Source organism: Podarcis erhardii (genome assembly GCF_964252035.2).
Source record: "Podarcis erhardii genome assembly, chromosome: 3".
NCBI lineage: Eukaryota > Metazoa > Chordata > Lepidosauria > Squamata > Lacertidae > Podarcis > Podarcis erhardii.
This window is the reverse complement of record NC_138507.1, coordinates 108,563,476-108,577,329: the sequence shown is the minus strand read 5'-3', so window position 1 is coordinate 108,577,329 and position 13,854 is coordinate 108,563,476. Positions and strand designations below refer to the sequence as shown.

General features: G+C 43.3%; 1 long non-coding RNA gene across 4 annotated transcripts in view; it reads left to right on the top strand.

Moving 5' to 3' along the window:
- Positions 1-5: 5 nt before the first annotated feature.
- LOC309338037 overlaps positions 6-13,854 on the top strand; it is an 18,426-nt gene continuing 4,577 nt past the window's right edge. Inside the window, exons 1-5 of one of the 4 annotated variants that reach the window (XR_014154605.1) lie at positions 6-145; positions 3,276-3,405; positions 7,681-7,842; positions 9,343-9,439; positions 11,459-12,500. This is a non-coding gene — a long non-coding RNA (uncharacterized lncRNA). Of the gene's footprint in view, positions 146-3,275; positions 3,406-7,680; positions 7,856-9,342; positions 9,440-11,458; positions 12,501-13,854 lie in introns of all 4 variants that reach the window. The other 3 variants (XR_014154604.1, XR_014154606.1, XR_014154603.1) reach the window with 3 other exon arrangements.

Below are 13,854 nucleotides of genomic sequence, written 5' to 3'. Positions count from 1 at the left end.
CGCCACCTGAGCGAAACTGGGAGCGGCCGGCGGGGCGGGGCGAGTCCGGCGGCCCAGGCGAAAGAGGCTCACCTGCCCGCCCGGTGGCCCATATATGGACTTTTCCGGCGCGAGGCACCTTTGGAGGGACGGGGCGGGTGCTGAGGCAAGAGGCGCCGGGCACCTGCTGTCTGAGGGAATGCAGGTGGATCCTGCTGGAGCGCCGTCTGAATGTAACTTTAAAAAATGGGGATGGCTGGTGTTTTCACAATTTACAGTGGTACCTCGGGTTACAGACGCTTCAGGTTACAGACTCCACTAACCCAGAAATAGTACCTCAGGTTAAGAACTTTGCTTCAGAATGAGAACAGAAATCACGCGGCGGCAGCGCGAGGCCCCATTAGCTAAAGTGGTACCTCAGGTTAAAAACAGTTTCAGGTTAAGAACAGACCTCCAGAACGAATTAAGTTCTTAACCCGAGGTACCACTGTACCTGTGTGCTGGTCCAACTGGGGAAGGCTGGGGCTCGCCTGGTGGATAGCAGCGCAGTGTGCAAACTGAAAACTCTCGGTCCCTTTTCTCCCCACACCCCAACAAGAAACCAAGAAGTTAGCCCGCAAGAATTTAAAGTTCAAGGAATAGGTTTTGACTGCCTGCCTGCCTGCTGGTAACTGTCGCAATTGTGCCTGAAAAAATTGGTGGCACTGGTGAAATCTGTGGCAAACACGGAGAGGGAATTTAGGGCACCTGTGGGGAAAGTCAGAAAGGATAGGGGATGCCCTCAAATTTTAAAGTTGATGGATCGTGAGCTGCATATATCAAAAGCTTCTTCCTTGTGCTGTAATAAATGTGTCTTCAAGGACTTCTAATGGAACCAGTGTTTCTAGTGTCCACTAATAAAACTACATAACTGACCCTTGTGGTACCTTCCAACTCTAAAATTCTATTTTATTCTGTTATTCTGTTATTATTTATTGAATTTGTATACCACCCTTCATCTGAAGATCACAGGGTAGTTCCCAACCTAAAAATACAAAATGAGAACACAGAATACAGAATAGAACAAAAACCAATAACTCCACTCCCATGAACACACTTGAAGGCCATGGAATATTAATCAGCCAAAGGCCTGGTTAAAGAGAACCATTGTCACCTGGCACCTAAAGATAGGTACTGAAGGTGCCAAAGGAGCTTCCCTGAAGAGAGCATTGCAAATGGGGAACCACCACAGAAAAAGGCTCATTTTCGTGTTTCCACCCTCCAGACATCTTTTGAAGGGGGGACAAGAAGAAGGGCTTCAGATGATGATTACAGAGTCCAGGTCGGTTCAAATGAGAAGAGGCGGGTTGGTTCTTAAGGGGATCACAAGGTCTGAGTTGGTTCCTATGGAGAGAGATGGACCTTTTGAGAAGTGGTCCTTGATGGATTGCTGTTTAAGCAATACCTGACTGTTTACGGCTTTACAGGTCAAAACCAGCACTTTGAATTGAGCCCAGAGCTTCCCTTTTATAGTTTAGTCTCACTAGGTATGGCTCTTGTTCTGTCTCTCTGCATACTGTATATGTTTATTTTTTTAAAGCATAAATCCCACTCTTTAGCCCAAAATGGCCCAGATTGACTTACAAAGGTCTATGATAAAACAGTCCTTGCCATCAAGCATATAGTCTAAAAGGCACAACACAAAAGGAAAAATGAATTGGAAGGGAGGAGAAAAAAGCAAACTCGGGCATTATTTCTTCATTACATCATTCTGTATTGACTAGCAGGAATAGAAAGGTTTCAGGGAGAGGAATCCTCATGCAGAATCCTTGTAGTCCCATCTCTCTCCCTCCTATAATGTTGGAGTTAGTAAAAAGCTGCCTGAGCTGTTCAGCTTAGCTTAGCAGCAATAAATTTATGTTGTCATATATTGTTCCTATTAAAAAGGAAGCTGTTTATAAGTCTACCTGTCTCTATGGAGTGCTGACCTGACAGCAGAACCTACTGAGGCATGGAAAGCTGACTAAGTACTCCACCCCTGGCCCACAGACAAAGAGATAATATTATACTTATTAATACCAAGCCATTCCTGTTGTATTCCCACCCTGTTGTTGGATCCACCTGCAAGAAGCTGCTTTACATTGGTATGTTCATGCTTTTCTTAATAACCTTACTTTATCAGATTTATGGGGGAAACCTGAGATTCGCTCACACATAATCTGCTTTGAGAGCCACAGAAAATGATTCTGAACACCTTAATCTCTCTTTTGTATTCAGAGTTGGGCATAGTCAAGATCTGCTCCCAACGCTCTTTAACTATCCTGTTTTACAGGAGAGTGAAGTTGGTTCCCAGTTCCTAGTTCCTTATTTGCATTTTCCTTGGTTTTTTTATTTGCAGTATAGAGGAACGGGGTAGGGGGGAGCAGATATTCAAGAAATACTAACTTCCAACTCGACAGTTCTGTGAGTCTATGAATGTCTAGCAAACTGGAAAAGGAAAAGGAACAAACGTCAAAAGAGCTTTGTGTCACCTTTAAGACAAACAGAATTATTGTGGGAGGAGCTTTGGCAACAATAAAAGCTGTGCCACAATCAAATTGTTGGTCTTTCAGGTACCATAAAACATGGAGCAGGGCCATAGTTCAGTGAAAGAGATGTGCTCATTATGCCTCTCCCATTCCAGGTCCAATCTCTGGCCTCTCCCATTAAATAGAGCTCAAACTCGTAGCCGCACAAGAAATAATCTCTGCCTGTTCTTAGTACAAAGAACATACCCTGGTTGCCAAGTTTCAACCACAAAGACCATGCGGATTTTTAAAAGGGACAGATCTGTCCTTCGAAACCAGGTGTGAAGAACCCATGGTCTTCCACATGCTGCTGTTCTGCAGTGTCCATCATACCTGATATTGGCCATGTTGACTGGGCCTGGTGGGAGTTGTTCAATGACTCCTGGAGGACTACAGGTTTCCCTCCACTGCCCTAAACATGTAGTAGAAGCACTACAGATGAATCAGCGCTCTCTGCCACATGACCATCAATGTTTAGCTTGAGGTACTGTCTTTGCTTTTTATTGAGCAGATCCGAAAGCCTTTTTGGCTGAAGAAGAGCATAGAAATGCTTTAAATAAGTACATTTTGTGACACAGGATTGCCCTTCACACATACTCACTACTGGCAATACTGCTGTAATTATAATATGGAGCAGTGGGCATACACCAGACCCAGAGACCTGCGAGGAATCTGCCTGAAATCCTTGGTATCTGAATACATGAATCCTCTCCCCAATAATTTATTGTATTTTTATTTTTTGCTTTTCAGACAAAAATTGTCTTCCAAAGCGGCTCACCCCAATAAAAAATAACATAAGATACTTGTGGCAGATACTGTCTATAAAAAAAGGGGGACATAGGCTCTTGGGCATACAAACAAAAAAGACAAGACACACAAAGTAAGGTGGAGTAGCTGGGAAAAGGTAGAGGAGAGAGATTGTTTTGGTAATGCCGGAATGTACGTAGTTGTGAATTGTAAGCAGGCATTTATTGCTATGTCGAGCTCAGCTGATCTGCCTCGCAAGTGTGTTTTCTTTCACAGAAGTGCAAAAGCAAGTGGTCCTTGTTCCTCTGGGCACTGTGTCCTTGTTTTCACAGTCCTAGGGTAACTGGGAGTTGGAACAGTAATTTTTCTGGTAGGGTAAGGCAAGCTCCCTACTGTTACTGGGGCAAGGTTGGTCTTTCCCTTAGCATGTGTTCTTCCTAGATGGAAGGGAAAGGATTCAACTTCCCAGAGTCCCTTGTTCCTCTGGGCAGTGACAAAAGCCATAAAGTTATTCCCCTCATTTCTGCAATCATTTCTGGGAGACAAGCATTCCTTCCTTTCCTTCTTGCTTCAAATTCTACAGAGACCCAATAAGTATAAATACTCCAGGAACAAACAATATTGTGATACACAAATGAGCCAAGAATTATAAAACATATTCTACACTAAAGCATTACAGAAATGGCAACCTGTTATACTAAATACTGATAATAGCATTCCATGGCTACTTCCAATGGATTTAGCCCTCAGAGAAACAAAAACATAAAAAATCCCCGTTCCGCCCACAACTATTCAATGAAAGAGTCATGGAAAACTTATTCAGTTTCCATATTGTTGCTACCCATGTTATCTGGTGACAAGTATCTTAGAAAGGAATCAGAACAAGAAACAGCAGGCACTTTCTGCCTTTTCTCGCTCCCCCCTTTTACCTGTTTTGTTTGATTTATTGCTTTTTCTCCTTTTATTGTTTCTTGTGTGTACATGCTAGTAAAAGTGTGTGAGAATAGAAAGAGAGCACAAGGAGTTGTGTGTATATCAGAAAGTATAATTGCTGTTAACAGAAGGCCTTGGAAAACCAATACACTTTTAAAATTAATTGACAGCTCCCCAAAGCCTCAACCACAGCTTTTTACCACTCTTTAAATCATGGTGATGGGGAACACAAGAGTATGTTTGTGAAGCAATCTTTATGAAGTGAGTTTGTCTATCTGCTCCATTATCTGTAAGCGGATTATTTGTACAAGTGTACAATCTGCCCCCTTCAAAAAGTACTTCATATATAGTTGTGTGTAGGATCCAAGAAGAACAGGCAGAGGTACCCAAGTGCTGAGAACCAGGTACAACTTTCCATGAGCTCAGCAAGCTATTTTTATACAGCGCCCAAGGGCAATCAGGAGAGAGAGAGAGAGAGCGCGCGCGTGCACTAGGCGAGGAGGAGTAACAGGCAAATGGAGACCATCAGGAAGATAAGAGAGAAATTAAAAGGCGAAGCAAAGGGCAAGGGTGGATTCTTGAGTTCGTCATCAGTGTAAGCAAAGCATGATCATTGTCTGCTAGACAGAGGAAACTATTACTCACTCGTATTATTTGGTCACACAGAAACAACACACACTTTTTTCATGACACATTTTGGCTTAGGTCATTGGCCCATAGAGTCCAGCATCCTGCTGTCACAGTGGTCAGCTAAATGCCTGTGGCAAACTTCCAGCCAGCCCCATGCAAGAGAGAACTCCAGTGGTTTCCAATAATCGGTCTTCCTAAGTATACTAGATGTAAAACGTATAAAAAGGTAAAGGACCACTGACAGTTAAATCCAGTCGCGAACGACTCTGGGGTTGCGGCGCTCATCTCGCTTTACTGGCTGAGGGAGCTGGCGTGTGCCCGCAGTGTTTCTGGGTCATGCGGCCAGCATGACTAAGCCGCTTCCGGCGAAACCAGAGCAGCGCACAGAAACACCCTTTACCTTCCCGTTGGAGTGGTACCTATTTACCTACTTTGACGTGCTTTCGAACTGTTAGGTGGGCAGGAGCTGGGACCGAGCAACGGGAGCTCACCCCACCACGGGGATTTGAACCGCCGACCTTCCGATTGGCAAACCTCCATCTAATAGAATACATGACTTAATCTCTCTCTCTTTTATTTGGTCTGCCCATTGACTGTATCCTACTCAGTACTTAATATTTGCAGCATCCATTTATTCTTCTTGGTAGGGAATATATATTCTGCACCACTTCGTTGCCAGGTTCATGCCCTCCCTAGGGAGTTATCTGGCAGCAGTAGCCAAACACTGGTCTGAAATTAGTCATGCATTTAGAACTGTAGCTTTAGCAGTAGTGCTGCTCCCAGAGGGAGAGGTGTGCTATTCCAATTTTTTTACAACAGAGAACAGATAAAAAATAGTAACTGGAAAGCACACGTGATGAAGTTGCTTGCCTGACCAACTTCATTAGTATAAGCACATGTCCAGAGATTGACATTGTGCCCCCCTCTGTCTGTAAATTTTGTCTCCATTTGAAATTTCCCTTTACTCCTTGTTGGGAAGAGGGCTGTTGTATTCAAGTCCTGCTGGCTGGGTTCCCATAGTCATGTGAGTGTGAGTTGATCAAGATGCCGGACTATGATGGATCTTTGGCACGGCTTTTCTTATATTCTTATGTCCTTTTAAGTAACCACTTTCTGGCTTCTCCCCAAGCATGCCTGCCTTGCGGATAACATGTGGTCTGTTCTGCTTCTTGATCTGATCCTCCAGCCTGCCCTGGGGCTACAACTCCCAAATTCAAACCTCTGAACTAACTAATCCTTTACTTTTTTGCTTCTCACTTGCTTCCATCCAGGATTATTAATAATTTCTAGTCTGGAATTTATCCATTCCTTCTGCATTCCAGTTGACCTGCTCTTGCCTCATCGCACCATTAAGGGGGAATTCTCCTTCACAAATCCTATGGAACTGACTGGGGGCAAGAGCACAGTTGCACTCCTATTCATTCCAATGGAGTTTGCAAAGGACTTTTCAGTGGATTTTGCCCTGAATGCACAACTGGGATCTTAATCTAAATTTACATGGGTAGGCAAACTAAGGCCCGGGGGCTGGATCCGACCCAATCGCCTTCTCAATACAGACCATGGACGGTCCGGGAATCAGCGTGTTTTTACATGAGTAGAATGTGTCCTTCTACTTAAAACGCATCTTTGGGTTATTTGTGGGGCCTGCCTTGTGTTTTTACATTAGTAGAATGTGTCCTTTTATTTAAAATGCATCTCTGGGTTATTTGTGGGGCATAGGAATTCATTCCCCCCCAAAAAAAAGTTTTGTGGGGCATAGGAATTCATTCCCCCCCCAAAAAAGTATAGTCCGGCCCCCCCACAAGGTCTGAGGGACAGCGGACCGGCCCCGTGCTGAAAAAGTTTGCTGATCTAAAAGGAACTGTATACATATATTCTCATGGCAATGTCGTACTCGTGCTTTGGCAATTTAGTACTAAAACGAGCAGCAGAACTCATTGCTTGCATATTATTATCAACAAGACGTATTTACAGAACATGTTGCATTTCAACATGGTAGCTTAACAAGTTGAAACACAGCCACCAGCTCTATTCATACTCCTGAGTGTACAGGACTTTTGTGATAGCAATCTTTTCTGCTTCCTCTCATGATACGGTATGAGTCACTAAAGTCACTTTTGTGACCTGTTAAGAAGTGCACACCTACCCCTTCCTAAAATGTCCAGTATGAAAGTTCACATTGACTTAAGCACTGTCTTCTCAAAAGCAGACAAACAACATTCTTCATAAGAGTAAACATTCCACATAGGCATCACCAAACGTGCTGCAAAATGACATGCTTAGAAGGAGAAGAACTACCTTCGAAGTTGCATCTTGCAGTAAAGTCATAAAATTGTGTGAGAGAGATGGAGGGCCTGTCAATACACAGGTCTGTGGCTTTAATTCAAGTTTGCTGTGAATATGTCAACCGCTTACTGACAGAAGCAATTAAATAACCCCATGCCCTTGCTTTTTCATCTCACTTCAGGTTCTGGGTAATCCCTTCATTGTACTAAAACTGAGGAGGACTAAATACAAAGAACAGTTTTCTGAAAATAACCTATTTCGTAAAGATTCTCACTTAAAAAAATATCTGATGGGCTACTAGCTGAAATGACAAACACATCGGTTGTATGTTGCTGTGGAATTTTTACTAGGAGATTTACACAATTTTCTTGAACCAAAACTAAGAAGCAGATTTGTGTTGGGTTGCCAGACCATTAAAATGTTCTTGGGAACAATATATAAGTTTATAAAGCTTCAAGTGAAGAACTCAAACTATTATCTTTATTCTGTCGTGCGTGTGAAAATGACCATGGAGATTCCTCCTGTGTCCATATATGGTGTTGTCTCTTTCACTTCCCAGCTGCTGATTTCTCCCATCGTGGCTTCGGGCAGAACTGAATATCGAAGTTTCTCAGAGGTCTTATCTCTGCGTTCCTCGCTTCGATGTCTCAGAACAGGCGACATTCTGCTAGAAACCATTCTGTCACAGATCTTCACCATTTCCCCCTCTTCCTAGGAAAAGGTGGGCAGTTTTCGTACGTGCTGAAGATTTAATACTCCTTTCCAACTCCCATAATCTCTGCAGCATTCTTATCACAGCCCCCCAATTCTTTTCCTTCCAGCAAGATATTTATGCCCCAATTAAACTTTATCTTAGATTACATTCTGTCAGTAGCACCCACAAATCTCAGTCTCTTTTTCCTTGTCTGTTGTTTTTAAACAGAGGTGAGAGAAATTACTATGTCTTTCCAACACAGACCTACTTGAGCTTCCTCTCCCCCTCCGTCCTTCATTTCAGATCACACATAGTTTCCATTTTTGCTTGTTAATATCAATACTACTCCAACATCACTTCCTCACTTGTAAATATATTTTTATCTTATATTCCAGAGAGGGTTGCTGAATCACAAATATATAAGAGAAACTTAGAATAAACAAACCATGGGCTTCCCTCTCCCCAAACGACCCTCACGCCGAATAAATTCTTATCTTAATTCAAACCTTTGATCCATGTAGCTGGCATATTCAGCAGTACGTTGTTGCAACCCTTTCCCATCACATGCTGGTAATTTAAAGCCAATTAAAGATCCAATTAAACAGAGAACCTGGGGGAATTTGGTATCCTTGTTTTTTGTTTGGCAATGATCCCCTGCTGTCATGGGGGCTGCCTTTACAGGTGAGACCGGGAGCCCTTTATAGGGAAGTTTTTTAATGTTTAATGTTGTATTATGTTTTTATATATGTTGGAAGCTGCCCAGGGTGGCTGGGGCAACCCAGTCAGATGGGTGGGGTAATAATAATAATAATAATAATAATAATAATAATGGAATAGGATGTCCCTATTTTTATCAGAGAAATGTTGGAGGGTATGGAATTAAGTAGCAGTAATAAGTTTCCCTTGTAACAAATACATGGGGCAAAATGTATAGTCCATGTGCATGATATTGCATTTCTCTTTCAGGCATCCTAAGAAAAGCAAAGAGCTACCTGGAGGTTATATTTAAGAAAGCGTATTAATTTTCTAGTGCCTCTGGTCTAGCGAACAGAGTGGCATCACCAAGAATGCAAAAATTGATCGCTAAAATCTCAGTTCAATATATCCGCCTTATAGGGAGGAATACGTTATTGCACCAAGGAGTGTTTAAAGTTTAGCCAAACAATTGCTCTTCTGGGCTTGCCTAAAATTTCTTAGGAGAAATGTTACTCATTTTCTGTGAGCGCTACTTCATAGCACACTTTATTGCACCACCCAAGAATTCCCCAAATATATGTAGCAAGTTAAGTCTTGTTATTGTGGATAAATAAAGGTAGCAGTTGGGGTGGAATCCTGTTCAGAGAAAGCAAAATCCCACACCTTTCTGTATCGCAAGACAAACAAGCTTTCGTGTGTCATCAGCCTAAAGCTTACTTAAACCCTTGTTTAAATTTATAAGGAAAGTACAGACTCAAGCTTGATTAAGAGTCAAATACTTGAACAGAAGCAAAGTGTAACGATGACCCTCTGGTTTCTGTACATGCTCAGAGTTCTTCACTGCTGCAGCTTGTATGCAACTGTCAAGAAAACAAGAACCAGCTAAGGCAGGAGGAGGAATCAAAGGAAATAAACATAAACAAAAAGGGTGAGTACTACCATGGCTCCTGCTTTTTTCAACAAGAAAGGTATTTATGGTGAACTGTATGCCCCACTTTCCTATAACTACTGTGCCTGTAGCGAAGGAGCCCTCTATATAGCAGAGACTCTCTGTTCACTTTCTAGTCGGTTTCTGTGGCTTTCCAGACTTCTCCCAGAACAGAAATATGTTGGAATTAGAATGCAGAAGTGTTTACTGCGGTGAACAGAATGTAGAAGTGTTTTTCGGGGGGCAGGGGAAGCAGCAAAAATGCACACTTTCACATGCCCAAAATCTTGCGTAACACACAGACACAGACCACAGCATTCTTCTAGAACACGAGCTAAAATGCAAATATGTGTGATGGTATAGTGTACAGTGAATACAACCATCATTCACTGGGGACATGAAATCACTGGAATTAAGACACTAGCTGCAGAAACTATTCCTTCAGCTCTCTTTCGACACAGTGTTAAAAGTGCAATTTCAGCAACAAACAGTGCCAGCACCTGGAGTGCTAGGTTACATATGATAATAAAAGAAAACACTACATTTTAAGTAGGGTATGGGGGCAGGATACAGTAGAAGTATCTGACATGCAAGTCCTTTTCTAGGTTTTGCATGGGTAGGTCCAAGGTTGATCATTTGATACAGAGTTTGTGGCTGAGGGTTGGAGGCAGGACCCAGCTGCTGTTCTGAAAGCCCCAGGTAACGTTCAGCAACCGTTGAGCCTTCTTGCTGATCTGGGTCTGTTGGGGCAGTAGTGTATAAAACGTGTTCCACAAATCATGATTTGCACTTGCCAAGAGCTGAGTCAGCCAGGTCTGTGGTTTTAACAGGCGATAAACCAGTAAGATAAAGTGGAATTCTATAGGAGGTTAAATCTCTTATTTATATTGAATCATTGATATGCCCTGTTCGTAAAATATTGGACGAAGCAGATATAGATTAGAAGTTTACAAAAAGAACACAAATAGAAAACAGGAGGGGTAAGAGAGGAGAAAAACAAAAGGAGGAGATGCTATATGACTCTTCCCATCCCTTTTGAGGGCAAGAAGCTAGCAACCACAGCAACAAGAATTTCCCTATGGTAACAGCAGTCACGAAATTAAAAGACGCCTGCTTCTTGGGAGAAAAGCAATGACAAACCTTGGGTATGCACTGGCTGAAGAATTTGTAGTGCTTCCTTTCGCCTAGATTGCCCTCTTGAACAAAACAGTCAGGATATCCCACCTACTCAGGGCACTGTTGGGATGCGTCCCGGGAGACGGGGACATTTGGCAGGCCCCCAGCTGGCTCCAGCCACCTGCCGGCAGCTGGGCGAACTCCGGTACTCGGAACAGCATCAATCAGCGACTCGAGCCTCCGAACCCTTTGGAGACTGAGCACGCTTTTATCAGCAGATTGAATAAATCTCCACAACGGAAGTGGCGGACAGAGACATGTGTAGGCAATATTTACAGGCGTTTATTCAGCATAGCTCAGGAACAAAGGAAAAAACATGTCTGCTTCCCTTTGTGTCCAAGCAAACAGCAGTACAGCAAAAGCAATATACAACGGAAGTTCCCAGCAGACTGTGCTGGAAGTAAACAGACATGTGACATACAATAACTCCACATATCTGTTCCTCTTAAGGCGGAACAGAACATCAATATCCTAACAGGCACTAGCGCCCTCAGTGGTGCTTTATTTTCATGAAGCCATTTGGGGCCAAATGAGGGGAGAGACTCCATCAGGCAAGGCCTCCTTCCACCTGCCTTGCCCCACTCTCTGCTTCTCATTGTGTACTGTATTGTTTTATGTACTGTGGGCTTGCCGTTGTTTTATTGATTATAGTTTAGATATTATTGTAACTGCTGAGTGGATTTCTGTTTAACTTTAAATGTCGATATTATTATTTTATACTATTCTAATGATTGTTGAATGTTACTTTTTTGATGGAGGTTGCCTATTTTAAAGTTATGTTTTATTATCACATTTTTGTATTGCATTAGATTGTTATAAAATGTACATTTTTTGTTTCTTCAGCTTGTAAACCGCCTTGAGTATTGTAAGATGGAAAGGTGGTATACAAATTAAAAATGATGATGAATGATGAAATGTGCTGGCCTCCTGAAGCGAGGTCCTTCAGCATAGTTAGCTGGCTGCCTTTGCTCTAAGGACGTTTGGATTCCCGAGGACCTGTTCTCTCCTGTGCAAGTGTGATTCACTTAATGTTTACCCAACGCTGGGTATTTGGCATCCAAAGGCTTGGACGGTTGTTGTTGGCATCTGTCGGTCTCGAGGGACTGTGGAGTGCGCCTCCAGGGGCGATGAAGTCAGAGCACTGTGCTAGCAGCACCAAAGTGACCTCACTAGGGCGCAAGCCTGGTCAGTGTGTATGGAGGTCCTGGACTGCCCAGACAAGACTCCCCTCTCAGCCTCCTTGATGTGGTCCAAAGGAAAGCAGAGAAAGACGTTTGGCACCAGCTTGGCTGCAGGAGTTGCCTAAATGGCAAGAACGGACTGCACTGAAAAATACCATAGTTGTTTTGGTAACATGGAAATTAGAAGTCTCTGTTAAGCAAGGTTTTTTTGATAGATCATTCATATATGGCTCTCACACAGTCAACGCTTGAGGAATATGCATGGGATAGTTAGCATTCTGGTGTACCTATTCTTGTTCAGTTACCAGAAAAGTTACTATGTTAAGGTGCGGCAGCATAAAAGAGAAAAAAGGCAGTGGCAACTTTGCCCCACCTTGCTGTTTGGCAGTTGCTAAATGGACTTTGCCTGCAGCCGTTGAGTTTCCTTTTACACACCCGACACTGCAGGCTTTATTGTATTGGCTTGGGTGGAAGGCACTTTTTATGGGCTATGGTGCATGTCCCACCCACTATACGACAATGAACTGCTCAGTTCTCAGAAAATGAAAAGAATCTGCACCAAGCACTGAGCAAGCATTGGCTGACTTAACTCACAGACTGTATTTTGCTGTTGCCAGACCTTGATGCATGCTTGCACAAGAAAAAATAAATCTAAACCTTCAGGAAACCCCATATTCTGGACAAAGAGAAACTTGGAAAAACAGGTGATAAATTATTACAAAGTTTGTAGCATGTAGGCTGGGTGTGTGTGTAGTTTATGGTGAACTTACCTGATGTGTTTGCACAGTTGGGCATTCTTTTGAGCGTGGAGCAATTTTGCACAGAAAGGTGTTTTGATTTGTCTTTTTAATGGCACAGTGCCTGCTTTGTCTTTATCGTGTAGTTAAAAACAAATTCAGCAAAAAAACTTTTTCTGGCATGAAGAGGAAACAATGGGGAAGAGGAGGAGGTTTCCTCTCCTACGTTTTTGCTTGTCCCAGTGTTAAAGACAAGCCTTGCTTAAAAAGGGGGGGGGGTTGGTACTTGCACAAATCAAGCACTTGTTCCTCCCCCCACCCCTTATTTTATTAGAAATTTCTAGCCGCAAATGCATCATCATGCCTTTAAGATCTTTTGTAAGCTTTAAAATTGGCATCCACGTTGGCAAATCTTCCAAACACTGTCCCAGCTCCTGCCAACCTAGCAGTTCGAAAGCACACCAGTGCAATTAGATAAATAGGTACTGCTGTGGCAGGCAGGTAAACAGTGTTTCTGTGCGCTCTGGCTTCCGTCGCGGTGTCCTGTTGCACCAGAAGTGGTTTAGTCATGCTGGCCACATGACCCGGAAAACTGTCTGTGGACAAACACTGGCTTCCTCGGCCTGAAAGCGAGATGAGTGCCGCAACCCCACAGTCGCCTTTGACGGGACTTAACTGTCCAGGGGTCCTTTACCTTTACCTTTTTTATATCCATAATACAGTACAAAAAGAACAAGAAGTTTTAATGAGCCATCAAGGACACTGAAGATCCCTTCTCTGTCTTGCCTGCTATCATCTTTTAAAACCACGGACAAGACTGATTCAAGTTGCAATCCAAACCCCTGATCCACATTAGGAAGGGGATTGGATGGGCAGGTTGCCCACCACCTACACTGCCACACCCAAAACAGTTCAACTGCTTCCATTATTCTCCAGCTTGCTAAAGGGGTAGGCAGAAGTACTGCCAGTGGGATTCCTATTGAGGTAGCCAGTGGAATGTTCTAACACAGTGTTCAAGGGGTGAGGAAGGCTAGTGGCCAAGCTGGGCCAGAATCCACAGATCCTGAGCTGGCACCTCGGCTGTCATTTGAGCACTGTTTTACCTGCCTTCCACTGCAGGGGTGCAGTGACTACACCACACTTGTCACACGCCCTGTTCCCTGCAGGTGGTTTAGATTGCACAGGTAACTCTTGGCCAATGCAGTTGCAGCTTGTGGAGTTTATATCCTGCCCCCAAAAGCCACTTAGAAGGACAAACATTCTGCCTGTCTTGTGGGTACTAAAGGCGCAGGAGCGTTGCCAAAGAAAAAGTGGCAACGCT